Consider the following 20,912-nt stretch of genomic DNA (forward strand, 5'->3'; position numbering starts at 1 on the left):
GCAGATTATGTATGCAAGAGTGGGGGTATAATGGTGTGTAAACGGTGCCGATGGGAGGTGGTATGTGAACAAACAATGCATTTGTGTCATTTGCATTGTATGTGTGTGCAGGTTTGTTTGTATGTATGTATGCAGGGGTATGGTCATGGGTGGTTGGAACACATGAGTACTTTGCCAATGTTTATTAGGTTTACAAACCATTTTGATTTCATCATCAATGCTGGTACATTCACAATTTATGCCCCCCCCCCCCCTCCGGCGTGGAAAAGCTGGCAGCAATTTGAGAGTGGGGGATGTGGACACGTTTCTGGTGTGGTTGCGTATGGGAGGGTGTGTGTATGTGAGGGTGCGCTAGTTCTTTTCATGAGGCAAAGAGAGAGAGTGCATGATAGAGTATGTGCATATTCATGTATATTATGCCCGGATATTATGTATAATGATAGACATGCTAGCAAGAGGGGAGCAGAGGGATGAAGCACATACATAATTTTATGCAGAGAGAGATGAAAGGTAGAGACAAAAGCAGACTGCGGTGTGTGTGAAGGGGAGATAGTGAGCGAGAGTTGTAAGGGGCAGAAAGAAACAGATTTATATCACAACTAAGTTTTCTAAGAGGCCATGAGTAATATATAAATAGAGTTTGTTGTCTGCTGATTATAATGGTTAAGGCTGAATAAAAGTTGTTGAATTCAACTATATAAAATATTGTAAGTTTGAAAGTAATTAACACTAAGTATGTTGTAAGTTTGTGACCATGTTAGCGTGTTTGCCTTTTGTAAAATAAGTTTTGAACCATTCTGTAGCACAGCAGCTGAAAAGAGTATCCCATCATGCATTGCAGTATATCTGTATGCCCCATAGCAAATGTATACAAAATATAAACAAGAGCCGCTTAGATATTGAGAGCTATGCATAGTTTCACAATACTTTAGGGGTCATATTTTTGCAAACAAAAGTCTAAGCTTCCCTGAGTTATTTCAAGTTGAAGTTAGGGAATTTGTGTACATTTTCTATGGCACATTCAGTTCTATTATGGTAACGCAAAGCATAATGGGATACTCCCTTCAGCTGCTGTGATTCTGTAGTGAGAGAACGATAGATTTAATACAAGGGTTGACTTGCAAGTGGTTTGTTTGTTTGAAAACAATTTGAGAATTTTTAATAAGAGGTTGAATTATTACAAGTGGTTGCGTTGTTTAAAAACAATTGGAGATTAACAAAAAATGTGTGGTTGAAGTATAGCGGCATTGAAGAAGAAAGAATGATAGTATAAATTTGTAATTAAATCAAAGCAAGATGAAAGAATGATGATGTAATATGTTATTGTAGAAAAAATAGATAAAAGGTACATTGAGAACATAAACTATATTAAATATATTGCTCAATATTTCCTATAATATTGCTCAATATTTCAATCATGTATGGTATTTCAGGACTAAATAAAATGTCACTAGGGTTAGAAAAAAATGAGCTATTATGATGATCACCTATTCAGCATTTTGATGATGTCATGATCAATCCAATTGATCATTAGATCTTAATTTTTAATTATCAAGCTCCACTTATCTAGCGTTTTTAATCGCGCCATTTGTTGCATGGTCTTTCAGCGACCAGCGTGTCTAAGCTTACGTGAGTCTAACAAGCGAGAGTGCGAGACGCGACTGGAATAAAAATTAAGATCTAATGATGGACAGAGGGATAAAGGGAGGTTATGAGACTGTCAATCAGGACTTCATAATAGGAGGTGTGAGAACAGAAAATAAAAGCAGTCTTATGCAATATGAAAAAAAAAATTGAAACTACCCAATTGTATTTTCAAGAAACCGATTGACTGCGATTGTCAACCAAAATTTTACATCAAATGTCATCAATCAGCGTGTTTATAGTGGGAGCAGATGTGCGGTACATTGCGGTATATTTTCTATCCGGTCAGAAATTATCCGGATACTTGCCCACTATAAACACTAACAGTATATGTATGTACGGTACATCGATATCCTTCTCAACTGAAGGATATTGTGGAGAGATATTCCCACTATAAACACACCAGTATAAATTGTGTGCGGTATTACCGGAAGTAGGAGCTTCTTCATGATGCGTAGGATGCGCGCAGGACATTCGGAACAATTCTCACCCCAAGAGTTATCAAAACAGAAGCTACATGTTTGCCGCCATGATCATATTGTTAAATGGGCTGTTTATAGCTCGAGCCACAATATTTACACATTCCCTGTGTGACCTCGGGGTCATTGTAAATGTAGGATAGTGTTAGTTGGTATATATTTGTGCAGTAACTGTGTCTCACTATAAACAGCAAGAGTATCGGTATATATACAAGGATTATCGTGTACGGTATACTCAAAATGCGGTATATTCACTTATAAACACGCTCGTAGAGTTACCTCAATGTACCTTTTATGAATCTAGCGATGTGTTGAGAGCAAATGGAATGTAAGCTGTTCCATTTGATTACCGTTACTCCCTTGTGGAATTGTCACAGAGGGACTAAAAGTATCAAATGGAACAGCTACGATTGTAAGAATACTAATAACACTACACGACTCACCGGCAAAAAGAGTAGCTGTATTTTGCATTAAATATGCTGTATGTAATTAGACCCAAAAATGACGAAAAAAATTATAGAAATTGCGGCTCGTTACTATATTGTATCATATTGTAAGATAGTGTTTAAAGAAATTTTACATTTTTTCCCAACAAATATTTAACTGCCATGGGCTATGTTTTGATAATGTATATTTCTGTATTTTTATCATTGGGTGTGTATTTTCTTTATTTTAACAGTTGTACATAGGTTGAATTTAAGAAACAAAAAAAAATTAAATTTACGTGCCAATATTATATTTGAGATTGGGCTATTCTGGTTGAAATCACACACCCCCTATGGAAGGACATGGTCTTAATCTACAACACAGGAGTGTGAATTTCAAATGGGCTTACCTGAATAGGTGACTCCATTTAAAATCTACACCCCTTATGTGGAAGATTAGGGTCATGTCTTCCATAGGGGTGTATGGATATCAACTGGAATAGCCCATTTTTTGCATTTGGATGGTTTAGATGCAAAACATTATACATGCAAAAGCTGCCTTGCGTAGTTTTGATATCAATAGTTTTATCTTATTCAATTCAAGTTTTATTAACAAAAATGCACATCTCAGACGAATGGCTGAATGAAATACATTGCACAAGATAGACAATGATACATTTCTACTATTTCGGTTGCATACGGTATTACAAGCTCATTTTTGCTCAAAAAAAGAAATGTGTACAGAAAATGTACACCAATATATTTGCTAGTATCATTTATAATATTGATCATTAACATAGCATAAGGCATAAGATTGATAAAGTTCTTGTTCAGATCAATAAAATGATACTACTCACTCAGAAATATTTCAATTCCTATCAGGAATCTTGTTCACTCTGGTACTGGTGTTTCTAGGTGTTTTTAGAACCAGTACCAGAGTGAACAAGATTCCTGATAGGAATTGAAATATTTCTGAGTGAGTAGTATCATTTTATTGGATCTGAACAAGAACCTTTATCAATCTTATGAACTATGAACGATCCTGATGAATCTGTTTCAAAAGAATAACGCAAGGCAGCTCTTGACGTATATCACATTTTGCACCTGAACTCGTCATTTTATTACTAACTTTATGCACATATTTTTAGCTCTTATTTTGATTGATTCCTTTTTTAATGGTTTTGATGTTTGCAAATTAGATAATTAGACCTAGTGTAGAAAGTCCTAGATTTCTGAGTGTTAGCAATTTCAATTACATTTCGTATTAGCTACTGGACCCCAGTCCTGGACACATGGTTTTGGGTTTTTCATGAATTATTCATACAGTTGGTATTGATTTCATTTACACAGCATGTTATTTTCTGTTATTGTGTTCAGCATCTGTTGCTATCAATCAGCTGGTCCAGGGGAGGGGAGGGACCACAGTACGGGGAGAGGTAAATAGGAAGGAAGGAGAAGAGGGGGCTTCTGTGCATAGTCAGCCTATGGGGAATAATTGGCAGTTCCATCCTCATAGACCCTATAGTCCGTCAACTCAAAAGTACGAAGTAAATCTGTGGCATCGGGAGTCGATGCTTTGCGTCACATGTGAGAAAAATGTGACACATAAAGAGCGTGGTGCACTTGGCAAGTACAAATCGTGAAGAGTTTGCACACCAACGAGGCATATACACACGCATTGCACTGAAATAATTATTCTCATACCTCCAGTTTCCGAGGTCTATTTACTTTGTACTTCTGAGTTGAGGGACTATAGTAATGTGATCATTCTTTTTCAAATCCTGACTTTATCATCGAACTATTTGGTCATTATGCTGTTCCTGTTGAAATGCACACACCCCATTATGGAAGATATCAGCTTAATCTTCCACACAGGGGGTATATATTTCAAAAGGAGTCGCCCATTCAAATAATTCCATTTGAAATTTACCCTCCTACAGGGGCGTAGCCAGCTTTCTTGGTCAGGGGGAAGGAGGAAAAAAGTAAAAAAAATTGTGCGAAGACAAAACAAATTTCTGGATTGCATCATTTTGACCCGGTATTTAATATCAGTGGGATATGAATGTACATTTTTTTTAGAGAGACTGTACATTATAAATCTTCAAACTTCCAAAAAAGGGGCTTTATTGGGATAATTATTTTGGCCCATTTTTGGTGAATTTCAGTGGAAAACAGGCTCCCTGCCCATTTACTTTACCTTTGCCATCCCCATTTACTCTTTCATTGTTTGGCAAAAGGGCACTTTTATCTTTCATTTTTGTCAGGGGGCACTCGGTCCCCTGCTGGCTGCACTACTGACTCCTCGTGTGGAAGATTATTAGGTCATAAGGGTGTATGGATTTAAACTCGAATATAGCCCATTATGATAACCTCACATTATGCATAGCTTGATGCACAATATCATTAACTACTTTTGACATAATTGTTCTTTTCTTTGTTATCGGAAGTTTTCATGTGTCGCGCACGTTTGGTAAATCACCAGATGTTTTTTTTTTAAGTTGAATGTCTTTCAAAAAGTTACATGTGTAAGAAAGTCGGTTAATATTAAGTTCAATTAACAATGTTTCTGTAACTTTATTTTGACTTGATGTCTCTTTAAATATAACTTGCCTATAACCATGTGATGTATATTGGCTTTTTTTTTTCTTGCAAAGCTCACTAACCTATCTGCCAACTGTATTTTTATACATATTTTTTGTGCTACCATTTTAAGATTTTAATCATTCTTAAGGTTGCATCCGTATTTTTTTCCAGTTTTAAGATTTTTCCAGTGTTTACAGTTATTGTTGACTTTTATTATAAATCATCTCTTAGCAATTTTCATTGTTAGTAAATTTTTAACATGTTTCATTTATTCTGTTCATCAGTTTATTATTATCACATTCTTTATAAAGAATTGGGCTGTTCCAGTTAAAATTTGTACAAGCCTTTGTGGAAGACATGGTAATCTCCCACACTGGGGGTGTAGATTTCAAATGGAGTCGCCCATTCAGGTAAACCCCATTTGAAAGCCTTACTCCCTGTGTAGAAGATTAAGGTCATGTCTTCCATCATGGGGGTGTAAGGATTTTAATTGGAATAACCCATTATTATAGAGGATATTAATTTTGCTTCCTCTGTTTCAAGTGGCCTCCTCGGTATCAGTTTCAGTTTGACACTGCAGAGTAAAATTGGTAAAACATTGTTATATTTCTCAAAATCTGTGAAGTAGCCTAAATATTACTGAGGATATCAGCATGGTGTGTATGTTAAAGTGTGTTTTGCAAAGACCTGAAACGAGGACGCACCCCCATGAAATAGCAGAGCAACCGAGGACACCCCACAACAGAGGATGTCCTTGGTTCCCTCTATTTACTAGCATATTGCAAACAATGTAAAATACATATAACCATGTCTCGTTTGCTATGTCTCAGGTAAGGTCCGTTCATATTATGCCGCAATTGCTTTGCGTTGTGGTGCATTGACTTGCCGCTCTGCATTGTACTGTAAAATACTGCATTGCGGTATCGCAATAAACTTGAAAATGCGATGAGTTGCATTGAGTTGCGGCAAAAAGTAATCAATATATCGGCAACACACCGCAAAGGAATTCTGACATAGTATGAACAGACCATTAGATAATAAAAGTTGAGCAAGGTCCTCGGTTTAATAGATAGGAAAAAGTTGTAGGTCCTCATTTACAAGTCTTTATAAGTATGTGTGGTTGAGGGGTGAGTGTAAATACTTTGTACAAAGTTAAATAATGGGCATAAGTGGTCTTGTGTGGGTACATTTGTACACCCTCTCCATCTTTGCCTGTTGTTTCAAGTATGGGGTGTGTGTGGTTTGTGTATGTGTGTGCATTTATTATCGCATCCAGTGGAAAAAACACCTGACTTGTACAGAAGTGAGATGAGAACTGCATGTGTGTGTGTGAGGGTACGTTTGTAAATGCCTCCAAACGAGGACCTACATATGGATACACACCATAAAACGAGGACACACCTCCAAACGAGGACGTCCTCGGTTTGAAACTATGACCAGGATGACGTAAATGATGCAAATATGCATATAAGATAGGTCCCCCATAGGGTGTATAAGACGGGTCTCAGTTGGATAGTAAGTTAAAAACGGGTAAGTTAAAAAACGGGTGTGTAAGTCCTCGGCTAGATCCTCCTTAAGTCGAGGTCCTCGTTTGAACGTATTTACAAACAGAGGGGTGTGTAAGTAGGGATGGGGGGATGTATGTGTTGGTATGTAGGTGGATGAGCAAGTGTATGTATTATGCATGGGTGTTGAGTTACTGAAAAGGTTTGCTTACATATATATAATATTCTCGTAATTTGGCTGGCTTTGCAGACTGATAAGCGTAGCTTGTTTTTTGCCTTACAGCAACAACAAAAAAAAGATTTACCTTTCGTTGTTGTGCAGGAAAAACCTCCTGTGTTTGTGGCCCCTGAACATGTTTAAAACAAAACTGCCAACCGGTTACATAAGAGGTTTTGCTTTAAACATGTTCAGGGGCCAATGACACAGGTTTTTCCTGTCCGATAACGTTATTGAGAGGCTGTTGGAATTATTCAGAAATTTAAGCTTATTTTTATAATGAATACCATTAAAACAGAGAATGACACAATTTGTTTGTTTTAAAACAATATAGCCTAAAAATACTGGGGACCAGTTTAACAGTGTCCTTACCACAGATGTAGAGAATTGAGAATCCAGGTGCCTTCATGTTGCCTTGTAAATTGGCACCATCAGTAATGGAGGTTTGCATTATTCCATGGACACTATCATGATTATGCTATTCCAGTTGAAATCCATACACCCCCTATGCAAGACATGACCTTAATCTCCCATACAGGGGGTATAGAATTCATATGGAGTCACCCATTCAGGTAACCCCATTTGTAATTCACATTCCCTGTGTGGAAGATTAAGAAGTGGGTGTATGTATTACAACTGGAATTGCTCATTGTGTTACACCACACAGTGTGGGTTTTAAATCCAGAGGGCAGTATATAACTTTTTTAATGGTGATCAGCTAGCCTCTTGTCACACTTACGATACCGGACAGGTACCTATTCAAGCGCTACGAAGCGTGCCTCTTCACACCTTACGAAATGCTTACTAGCGTTGCCTTTCGTTACGCTCCGTTGTCGAGTTACTTAGGCTACTATTTCCTCTTACTTAATAAAAAGAAACGAAACAAGTTAGATTTAACATTCTACTTAGGATCCACCGGGGTTCGAACCAGCAACCTATTGATCCATAGTCGAGGCAATACACACTATGCTACAAGTGGTTGTACTAGAAAGCCGTCTATTTATTATTCTTATTGTTTACGGAATAAAGCGCGCACACACGGTATACTATATATTACTAGTATATTACCAATGAATAACCCTAACCCTTACCCTTACCCTTACCCTTACCCTTACCCTTACCCTTACCCTTACCCTTACCCTTACCCTAACCCTAATCCTAACCCTAACCCTAATCCTTACCCTAATCCTAATCCAAACCCTAATGTTGGCTGTGGTCCTATAGTGAGCTGCGCCGGGCTGAACAGGTATGGTGGGCAAAACAGGCACCTGCTAAACGCTTGCAAGCGGGTTAGCCAGTGCCTTTTATAGTGCTTATAAGTGATCAAAAGTGTGACAACGGGGTGGATCAGCGTGATATGTAAGCGAAAGAGGGCAGCATACAGGGTTAATTAATGGTGCAGCGCTTCATGGTCGATCTCCTGTTCACTTCTATCCAAAAGAATTCATGCATAACTTGAATTTAACAAAGAGTCAAATCAATATTTGGCGGGTCTGTCAAACTCTTAACGATATCAACACCCCAAAATTGTCCTTTGTGCCTGTACAAAAATGGAGGCAAATCTGGATTCTCCCTAATCTATTTCTTTGGTATTAACACAAATTAGCCACAACTTTGGTCATTATGTATGACAATAACAATAACAAACTGCTGAATGGATAAAACATTTTTGTTTTATTCTTATTTATTTTTAATCAGACTTTTGAGAAGAAAGTAGTAAAGTAGTGTGATTTTTTTATACTTCTTATTAATTATTCTACTTAGAATTTTAGTAGACAGCTATTTGGCTAACATTCCAAACATGTATTAAATATCCCCACTAATCTGTCCTCCCGTGTAAAAAAGCAGTTTTTGTAATGTAATACATAGCAGATAATTAATTTCTTGGGATACAGCTTTTTCAAAGTAAAAATGCTGTATTTATATAGAAGTAACTAATATAGTTGATGTTCAGTGGCATATGAGAGTCAGTTTTACTGGGGCGATTTTTCGTGAATCACACCAATATTCCACTATTTTAGCCTGAATTCAGGTGAACAAAATTATGTGTGTATACTGGGCAAATTTACACTATTATAGCCCAAGATCAAAGGTGTTTTACCAGCCGAAAAAGATTCACAGGGCAATTCTGGCCAATTTCTATCGGGTAGCTCGTAGATGTAAGTTGGCCAGCCCGATAAAAACCATGGGGTATTCCAGTTGAAATCCATACACCCTGTATGGAAGACATGACCTTAATCTCCCACACAGGGGGTGTAGATTTCAAATTGAGTTACCAATTCCGGTAAACCCATTTAAACTTCACACTTCCTGTTTAGAAGATTAAGGTCATGTCTTCCATAGAGGGTATATGGATTTCAACTGGAACAGCCCCATGAGAGCACCCTGCCCCCTGATATGTTACTGCATATGGTGTGGATACAAATAATATTGAAAATTAAAGTCGGTTTGCTCACAAATTAACAGGCATCTGCTTATAATTGACATAGCAGTTACTGCCTTTTTACGTATGGGAGGGCAGTAAGTGGGGTAAATAATTTTCTCATTATGCGTTGATTCTATTCAATTTTCTTGTATACAGATTTGTAGATGGCTGATGAAGATAATAAATAAAAAATTACGATATTTATGAATGCGTACCTCTTTCTTCATTTTTTTAATACATGTTATGTTTCAGCATTTTAGCATTACGTCAGTGCCAAATTTAGCTCATTTCCTATAAAAAGAATATTTGATTTATCCAATATATTGCTACTTCATCAATACTTACATCAGCAGTAGAAAGCTACTTCGTCAGTACTTACATCAACAGTAGAAAGCTACTTCAACAATACTTAAATCAGCAGTAGAAAGCTACTTCATCAAATACTTAAATCAGCAGTAGAAAGCTACTTCATCAATACTTTAATCAGCAGTAGAAAGCTACTTCGTCAGTACTTAAATCAGAAGTAGAAAGCTACTTCATCAATACTTACATCAGCAGTAGAAAGCTACTTCATCAATATCTAAATCAGCAGTAGAAAGCTACTTCATCAAATACTTAAATCAGCAGTAGAAAGCTACTTCATCAAATACTTAAATCTGCAGTGGAAAGCTACTTCATCAATACTTAAATCAGCAGTAGAAAGCTACTTCATCAAATATTTAAATCAGCAGTAGAAAGCTACTTCATCAAATACTTCAATCAGCAGTAGAAAGCTACTTCATCAAATACTTAAATCAGCAGTAGAAAGCTACTTCATCAAATATTTAAATCAGCAGTAGAAAGCTACTTCATCAAATACTTAAATCAGCAGTAGAAAGCTACTTCATCAATACTTAAATCAGCAGTAGAGAGCTACTTCAACAAATACTTAAATCAGCAGTAGAAAGCTACTTCATCAATACCTAAATCAACAGTAGAAAGCTACTTCATCAATGCTTAAATCAGCAGTAGAAAGCTACTTCATCAAATACTTCAATCAGCAGTAGAAAGCTACTTCATCAAATACTTAAATCAGCAGTAGAAAGCTACTTCATCAAATATTTAAATCAGCAGTAGAAAGCTACTTCATCAAATACTTAAATCAGCAGTAGAAAGCTACTTCATCAATACCTAAATCAACAGTAGAAAGCTACTTCATCAATGCTTAAATCAGCAGTAGGAAGCTACTTCATCAATACTTAAATCAGCAGTAGAAAGCTACTTCATCGAATACTTAAATCAGCAGTAGAAAACTGCTTCGTCAATACTTAAATCAGTAATAGAAAGCTACTTCATCAATACTTAAATCAGCATTAGAAAGCTACTTCATCAAATACTTAAATCAGCAGTAGAGAGCTACTTCATCAAATACTTAAATCAGCAGTAGAAAGCTACTTCAACAATACCTAAATCAGCAGTAGAAAGCTACTTCATCAATACTTAAATCAGCAGTGAAAGCTACTTCATCAATACTTAAATCAGCAGTGAAAGCTACTTCATCAATACCTAAATCAGCAGTGAAAGCTACTTCATCAAATACTTAATCAGCAGTAGAAAGCTACTTCATCAATACCTAAATCAGCAGTAGAAAGCTACTTCATCAATACCTAAATCAGCAGTAGACACCTACTTCATCAATACTTAAATCAGCAGTAGAAGGCTACTTCATCAAATACTTGAATCACCAGTGAAAACCGCTTCGTCAATACTTAAATCAGTAATAGAAAGCTACTTCATCAATACCTAAATCAGCAGTAGAAAGCTACTTCATCAATACCTAAATCAGCAGTAGAAAGCTACTTCATCAAATACCTAAATCAGCAGTAGAAAGCTATTTCATCAATACTTAAATCAGCAGTAGAAAGCTACTTCATCAATACTTAAATCAGCAGTAGAAAGCTACTTCATCAATACCTAAATCAGCAGTAGAAAGCTACTTCGTCAATACTTCAATCAGCAGTAGAAAGCTACTTCATCAATACCTAAATCAGCAGTGAAAGCTACTTCGTCAATACTTAAATCAGCAGTGAAAGCTACTTCATCAATACCTAAATCAGCAGTAGAAAGCTACTTCATCAATACCTAAATCAGCAGTAGACACCTACTTCATCAATACTTAAATCAGCAGTAGAAAAGCTACTTCATCAATACCTAAATCAGCAGTAGACACCTACTTCATCAATACTTAAATCAGCAGTAGAAAGCTACTTCATCAATGCTTAAATCAGCAGTAGAAAGCTACTTCATCAATACCTATAAATCAGCAGTAGAAAGCTACTTCATCAAATACTTAAATCTGCAGTGGAAAGCTACTTCATCAATACCTAAATCAGCAGTAGAAAGCTACTTCATCAAATACTTAAATCAGCAGTAGAAAACTGCTTCGTCAATACTTAAATCAGTAATAGAAAGCTACTTCGTTAATACTTAAATCAGCAGTAGAAATCTACTTCATCAAATACTTAAATCAGCAGTAGAAAACTGCTTCGTCAATACTTAAATCAGTAATAGAAAGCTACTTCATCAATACTTAAATCAGCAGTAGAAAGCTACTTCATCAAATACTTAAATCAGCAGTAGAAAGCTACTTTAAATCATCACTTCATCAATACTTAAATCACCAGTAGAAAACTGCTTCGTCAATACTTAAATCAGTAATAGAAAGCTACTTCATCAATACCTAAATCAGCAGTAGAAAGCTACTTCATCAAATACTTAATCAGCAGTAGAAAGCTACTTCATCAATACCTAAATCAGCAGTAGAAAGCTACTTCATCAATACCTAAATCAGCAGTAGACACCTACTTCATCAATACTTAAATCAGCAGTAGAAGGCTACTTCATCAAATACTTAAATCACCAGTAGAAAACCGCTTCGTCAATACTTAAATCAGTAATAGAAAGCTACTTCATCAATATTTAAATCAGCAGTAGAAAGCTACTTCATCAATACCTAAATCAGCAGTAGAAAGCTACTTCATCAAATACCTAAATCAGCAGTAGAAAGCTACTTCATCAATACTTAAATCAGCAGTAGAAAGCTACTTCATCAATACTTAAATCAGCAGTAGAAAGCTACTTCATCAATACCTAAATCAGCAGTAGAAAGCTACTTCGTCAATACTTCAATCAGCAGTAGAAAGCTACTTCATCAATACCTAAATCAGCAGTAGAAAGCTACTTCGTCAATACTTAAATCAGCAGTAGAAAGCTACTTCATCAATACATAAATCAGCAGTAGAAAGCTACTTCATCAATACCTAAATCAGCAGTAGACACCTACTTCATCAATACTTAAATCAGCAGTGAAAGCTACTTCATCAATACCTAAATCAGCAGTAGACACCTACTTCATCAATACTTAAATCAGCAGTGAAAGCTACTTCATCAATGCTTAAATCAGCAGTGAAAGCTACTTCATCAATACCTATAAATCAGCAGTAGAAAGCTACTTCATCAAATACTTAAATCTGCAGTGGAAAGCTACTTCATCAATACCTAAATCAGCAGTAGAAAGCTACTTCATCAAATACTTAAATCAGCAGTAGAAAACTGCTTCGTCAATACTTAAATCAGTAATAGAAAGCTACTTCGTTAATACTTAAATCAGCAGTAGAAAGCTACTTCATCAAATACTTAAATCAGCAGTAGAAAACTACTTCGTCAATACTTAAATCAGTAATAGAAAGCTACTTCATCAATACTTAAATCAGCAGTAGAAAGCTACTTCATCAAATACTTAAATCAGCAGTAGAAAGCTACTTCATCAATACTTAAATCAGCAGTAGAAAGCTACTTCATCAATACTTAAATCACCAGTAGAAAACTGCTTCGTCAATACTTAAATCAGTAATAGAAAGCTACTTCATCAATACTTAAATCAGCAGTAGAAAGCTACTTCATCAATACCTAAATCAGCAGTAGAAAGCTACTTCATCAAATACTTAATCAGCAGTAGAAAGCTACTTCATCAATACCTAAATCAGCAATAGAAAGCTACTTCATCAATACTTAAATCAGCAGTAGAAAGCTACTTCATCAATACCTATATCAGCAGTAGACACCTACTTCATCATCAATACTTAAATCAGCAGTAGAAGGCTACTTCATCAATACTTAAATCAGTAATAGAAAGCTACTTCATCAATATTTAAATCAGCAGTAGAAAGCTACTTCATCAATACCTAAATCAGCAGTAGAAAGCTACTTCATCAAATACTTAAATCAGCAGTAGAAAGCTACTTCATCAATACTTAAATCAGCAGTAGAAAGCTACTTCATCAATACTTTAATCAGCAGTAGAAAGCTACTTCATCAATACCTAAATCAGCAGTAGAAAGCTACTTCATCAATACCTAAATCAGCAGGTGAAAGCTACTTCATCAATACCTAAATCAGCAGTAGACACCTACTTCATCAATACTTAAATCAGCAGTGAAAAAGCTACTTCATCAATACCTAAATCAGCAGTAGACACCTACTTCATCAATACTTAAATCAGCAGTAGAAAGCTACTTCATCAATGCTTAAATCAACAGTAGAAAGCTACTTCATCAATACCTAAATCAGCAGTAGAAAGCTACTTCATCAAATACTTATCAAATACTTAAATCTGCAGTGGAAAGCTACTTCATCAATACCTAAATCAGCAGTAGAAAGCTACTTCATCAAATACTTAAATCAGCAGTAGAAAACTGCTTCGTCAATACTTAAATCAGTAATAGAAAGCTACTTCGTTAATACTTAAATCAGCAGCTACTTCATCAAATACTTAAATCAGCAGTAGAAAACCGCTTCGTCAATACTTAAATCAGTAATGAAAGCTACTTCATCAATACTTAAATCAGCAGTAGAAAGCTACTTCATCAAATACTTAAATCAGCAGTAGAGAGCTACTTCATCAAATACTTAAATCAGCAGTAGAAAGCTACTTCAACAATACTTAAATCAGCAGTAGAAAGCTACTTCATCAATACTTAAATCAGCAGTAGAAAGCTACTTCATCAATACTTGAATCACCAGTAGAAAACTGCTTCGTCAATACTTAAATCAGTAATAGAAAGCTACTTCATCAATACTTAAATCAGCAGTAGAAAGCTACTTCATCAATAAACCTAAATCAGCAGTAGAAAGCTACTTCATCAAATACTTAATCAGCAGTAGAAAGCTACTTCATCAATACCTAAATCAGCAGTAGAAAGCTACTTCATCAATACCTAAATCAGCAGTAGACACCTACTTCATCAATACTTAAATCAGCAATAGAAGGCTACTTCATCAAATACTTGAATCACCAGTGAAAACCGCTTCGTCAATACTTAAATCAGTAATAGAAAGCTACTTCATCAATATTTAAATCAGCAGTGAAAGCTACTTCATCAATACCTAAATCAGCAGTAGAAAGCTACTTCATCAAATACTTAAATCAGCAGTAAAAAGCTACTTCATCAATACTTAAATCAGCAGTAGAAAGCTACTTCATCAATACTTAAATCAGCAGTAGAAAGCTACTTCATCAATACCTAAATCAGCAGTAGAAAGCTACTTCGTCAATACTTCAATCAGCAGTAGAAAGCTACTTCATCAATACCTAAATCAGCAGTAGAAAGCTACTTCGTCAATACTTAAATCAGCAGTAGAAAGCTACTTCATCAATACCTAAATCAGCAGTAGAAAGCTACTTCATCAATACCTAAATCAGCAGTAGACACCTACTTCATCAATACTTAAATCAGCTACTTCATCAATACCTAAATCAGCAGTAGACACCTACTTCATCAATACTTAAATCAGCAGTAGAAAGCTACTTCATCAATGCTTAAATCAGCAGTGAAAGCTACTTCATCAATACCTATAAATCAGCAGTGAAAGCTACTTCATCAAATACTTAAATCTGCGGTGGAAAGCTACTTCATCAATACCTAAATCAGCAGTGAAAGCTACTTCATCAAATACTTAAATCAGCAGTGAAAACTGCTTCGTCAATACTTAAATCAGTAATAGAAAGCTACTTCGTTAATACTTAAATCAGCAGTAGAAAGCTACTTCATCAAATACTTAAATCAGCAGTAGAAAACTGCTTCGTCAATACTTAAATCAGTAATAGAAAGCTACTTCATCAATACTTAAATCAGCAGTAGAAAGCTACTTCATCAAATACTTAAATCAGCAGTAGAAAGCTACTTCATCAATACTTAAATCAGCAGTAGAAAGCTACTTCATCAATACTTAAATCACCAGTAGAAAACTGCTTCGTCAATACTTAAATCAGTAATAGAAAGCTACTTCATCAATACTTAGTAGAAAACTGCTTCGTCAATACTTAAATCAGTGATAGAAAGCTACTTCATCAATACCTAAATCAGCAGTAGAAAGCTACTTCATCAATACCTAAATCAGCAGTAGACACCTACTTCATCAATACTTAAATCAGCAGTAGAAGGCTACTTCATCAAATACTTGAATCACCAGTAGAAAACCGCTTCGTCAATACTTAAATCAGTAATAGAAAGCTACTTCATCAATATTTAAATCAGCAGTAGAAAGCTACTTCATCAATACCTAAATCAGCAGTAGAAAGCTACTTCATCAAATACCTAAATCAGCAGTAGAAAGCTGCTTCATCAATACTTAAATCAGCAATAGAAAGCTACTTCATCAATACTTAAATCAGCAGTAGAAAGCTACTTCATCAATACCTATATCAGCAGTAGAAAGCTACTTCATCAATACTTCAATCAGCAGTAGAAAGCTACTTCATCAATACCTAAATCAGCAGTAGAAAGCTACTTCGTCAATACTTCAATCAGCAGTAGAAAGCTACTTCATCAATACCTAAATCAGCAGTAGAAAGCTACTTCATCAATACTTAAATCAGCAGTAGAAAGCTACTTCATCAATACCTAATACCTAATCAATACCTAAATCAGCAGTAGACACCTACTTCATCAATACTTAAATCAGCAGTAGAAAGCTACTTCATCAATACCTAAATCAGCAGTAGACACCTACTTCATCAATACTTAAATCAGCAGTAGAAAGCTACTTCATCAATGCTTAAATCAGCAGTAGAAAGCTACTTCATCAATACCTATAAATCAGCAGTAGAAAGCTACTTCATCAAATACTTAAATCTGCAGTGGAAAGCTACTTCATCAATACCTAAATCAGCAGTAGAAAGCTACTTCATCAAATACTTAAATCAGCAGTAGAAAACTAATACTTAAATCAGTAATAGAAAGCTACTTCATCAATATTTAAATCAGCAGTAGAAAGCTACTTCATCAATACCTAAATCAGCAGTAGAAAGCTACTTCATCAAATACCTAAATCAGCAGTAGAAAGCTACTTCATCAATACTTAAATCAGCAGTAGAAAGCTACTTCATCAATACTTAAATCAGCAGTAGAAAGCTACTTCATCAATACCTAAATCAGCAGTAGAAAGCTACTTCGTCAATACTTCAATCAGCAGTAGAAAGCTACTTCATCAATACCTAAATCAGCAGTAGAAAGCTACTTCAATCAATACCTAATCAATACCTAAATCAGCAGTAGAAAGCTACTTCATCAATACCTAAATCAGCAGTAGACACCTACTTCATCAATACTTAAATCAGCAGTAGAAAGCTACTTCATCAATACCTAAATCAGCAGTAGACACCTACTTCATCAATACTTAAATCAGCAGTAGAAAGCTACTTCATCAATGCTTAAATCAGCAGTAGAAAGCTACTTCATCAATACCTATAAATCAGCAGTGAAAGCTACTTCATCAAATACTTAAATCAGCAGTAGAAAGCTACTTCATCAATACCTAAATCAGCAGTAGAAAGCTACTTCATCAAATACTTAAATCAGCAGTAGAAAACTGCTTCGTCAATACTTAAATCAGTAATAGAAAGCTACTTCATCAATACTTAAATCAGCAGTAGAAGGCTACTTCATCAATACCTAAATCAGCAGTAGAAAGCTACTTCATCAAATACTTAATCAGCAGTAGAATCAATACCTAAATCAGCAGTAGAAAGCTACTTCATCAATACTTAAATCAGCAGTAGAAAGCTACTTCATCAATACCTATATCAGCAGTAGACACCTACTTCATCATCAATACTTAAATCAGCAGTAGAAGGCTACTTCATCAAATACTTGAATCACCAGTAGAAAACTGCTTCGTCAATACTTAAATCAGTAATAGAAAGCTACTTCATCAATATTTAAATCAGCAGTAGAAAGCTACTTCATCAATACCTAAATCAGCAGTAGAAAGCTACTTCATCAAATACTTAAATCAGCAGTAGAATCAATACTTAAATCAGCTACTACTTCATCAATACTTTAATCAGCAGTAGAAAGCTACTTCATCAATACCTAAATCAACAGTAGAAAGCTACTTCGTCAATACTTAAATCAGCAGTAGAAAGCTACTTCATCAATACCTAAATCAGCAGTAGAAAGCTACTTCATCAATACCTAAATCAGCAGTAGACACCTACTTCATCAATACTTAAATCAGCAGTAGAAAGCTACTTCATCAATACCTAAATCAGCAGTAGAAAGCTACTTCATCAATACCTAAATCAGCAGTAGACACCTACTTCATCAATACTTAAATCAGCAGTAGAAAGCTACTTCATCAATGCTTAAATCAACAGTAGAAAGCTACTTCATCAATACCTAAATCAGCAGTAGAAAGCTACTTCATCAAATACTTAAATCAGCAGTGGAAAGCTACTTCATCAATACCTAAATCAGCAGTAGAAAGCTACTTCATCAAATACTTAAATCAGCAGTAAAAGCTACTTCATCAATACTTAAATCAGCAGTAGAAAGCTACTTCATCAATGCTTAAATCAGCAGTAGAAAGCTACTTCATCAATACCTAAATCAGCAGTAGAAAGCTACTTCATCAAATACTTAAATCAGCAGTAAAGCTACTTCATCAATACCTAAATCAGCAGTAGAAAGCTACTTCATCAAATACTTAAATCAGCAGTAGAAAGCTACTTCATCAATACTTAAATCAGCAGTAGAAAGCTACTTCATCAATGCTTAAATCAGCAGTAGAAAGCTACTTCATCAATGCTTAAATCAGCAGTAGAAAGCTACTTCATCAATACCTAAATCAGCAGTAGAAAGCTACTTCTAAGTATCAAATACTAAGTATCAAATACTAAGTATCAAATACTTAAATTAGCAGTAGAAAGCTACTTCATCAATACTTAAATCAGCAGTGGAAAGCTACTTCATCAAATACTTGATTCACCAGTAGAAAACTGCTTCGTCAATACTTAAATCAGCAGTATACTTCATCAATACTGAAATTAGCAGTAGAAAGCTACTTCATCAATACTTAAATCAGCAGTAGAAAGCTACTTCATCAATACTTAAATCAGCAGTGGAAAGCTACTTCATCAAGTACTTGAATCACCAGTAGAAAACTGCTTCGTCAATACTTAAATCAGCAGTAGGAAGCTACTTCATCAATACTGAAATTAGCAGTAGAAAGCTACTTCATCAATACTTAAATCAGCAATAGAAAGCTACTTCATCAATAATGAAATTAGCAGTAGAAAGCTACTTCATCAATACTTAAATCAGCAGTAGAACGCTACTTCATCAATACTTAAATCAGCAGTAGAAAACATAATATTTCAGCAGCTCTTAGAGATAGACTGCAATAAAACAGCAGGAACGACAGTCCTTGATTTGGTTTATTTATCTTTAGGCCCTAACATTATACTTTGTTTTAATGGAAATGTGTAGCAGTTCTCATGATGCGTCCTTATGGCATTGTAAAAGAATCGCGACTTTTTTATTTCCTTTCTATAGTTTGCTTTTTGTTTCACTATTAATTTCACTTAAACCTCAGTCATCCATTGCATCTTCTCTCAATTTATAATCCATAAAACTCTACCTTTACAATCACTAGTAGCGTGTACTTTCCTTGCTCTGGACTACCCTTCGCAATCATTAGTAACGTGTCCTTTCCTTGCTCTGGAGTGCCGTGATTATGAAAGTAGATTTCACAATCACTAGTAACGTAGTCTTTCTTTGTTCTGGACTGCACTACATGTATAAAGTAGATTTCATAATCACTTGTAAGGTAGACTTTTCTTGCTCTGGTCTGCAAGTAGATTTCACACTCACTAGTAGCATATGCTTTAATCCTTGCTCTGGACTGCCCTAAAGTAGATTTCACACTCACTAGTAGCATATACTTTCCTTGCTCTGGACTGCCCTAAAGTAGATTTCACACTAACTAGTAGCATATACTTTCCTGGTCTGGACTGCCCTAAAGTAGATTTCACACTCACTAGTAGCATATGCTTTAATCCTTGCTTAGGACTGCCCTAAAGTAGATTTCACACTAACTAGTAGCATATACTTTCCTTGCTCTGGACTGCCCTAAAGTAGATTTCACACTCACTAGTAGCATATACTTTAATCCTGGCTCTGGACTGCCCTAAAGTAAATTTCACACTCACTAGTAGCATACGAGTATACTTTCCTGCTCTGGACTGCCCTAAAGTAGATTTCACACTCACTAATAATAGCATATACTTTCCTGCTCTGGACTGCCCTAAAGTATATTCCATTACTACAGTAGCGTGTACTTTCCATGTTCTGTGCTGCCCTAAAGTAGATTTCACAGTCACTTTAGTAACGTAGACTTTCCTCTCTCTGGACTGCCCTAAACATTGCTAAAGTAGATTCCACAATCAATACCGTAGAATTCCGTCTAGAAGCATATATGCCTCTAAACGAGGGTTTTGTTAACGAAAGATGTGAAAAGCCAATACCCTTCTCAAAAACATTGCAATAGATTTACAAACGTTTGTACAGCCGCCTTTATCAGTAATATAGTTGTTCAAACTCCAAATAACGTTTTTGTTGAGAGTGTCTGCCTCTTGTCTTTTGTGTCAAAAAAAAAACCTCGTTTAGAGGCATATATATGCTTGTAGACGGAATTTTACGGTATAGCATAGGGCAGTCCCGAGCAAGGAAAGTCTACGCTATACTAGTGATTGTGAAATCTACTTTAGGGCAGTCCAGAGTAAGGAAAGTCTACGTTACTAGTGATTGTGGAATCTTTTTATGGCGCAGTCCAGAGCAAGGAACGTTTACTTGTCAACGTCAAACTCTTTAGATCCCAAATTAAAATAAACTTTTAATATGGAAAAGAAAACTTTAGTTGTTGTTTTCTGCCATTTCCAAAATCCGACTGAATTCCTAGCATTCGTGCCATATTCATATCATTTAATGACAACTTACGAAGTGTAACACAAATATAGGTTGTCATTATACAAGAGTAGGCCTATATTATTATCTTATAAAATCATCAATAAAATGACTTTGATTGGTGGATGAAAGTGGTATTTATCTTAGTATTATTGCATATACAAAATGGAGACTTTATTTATAAAATGCACTCTTCTTGCTACCCAGTCAAATGCGGTAAGTTACATTAATAATAAACTTATAATATATAAAATGCCACCTAACAATATTATTCTTTATCCAAAGTAGCTGATTGGCCTACCCTGCTATATTTTCTGAACCACCATAGGCCTATTTATACACATTTAGAACA

Source organism: Amphiura filiformis, chromosome 17 (genome assembly GCF_039555335.1).
Source record: "Amphiura filiformis chromosome 17, Afil_fr2py, whole genome shotgun sequence".
Lineage (NCBI taxonomy): Eukaryota > Metazoa > Echinodermata > Ophiuroidea > Amphilepidida > Amphiuridae > Amphiura > Amphiura filiformis.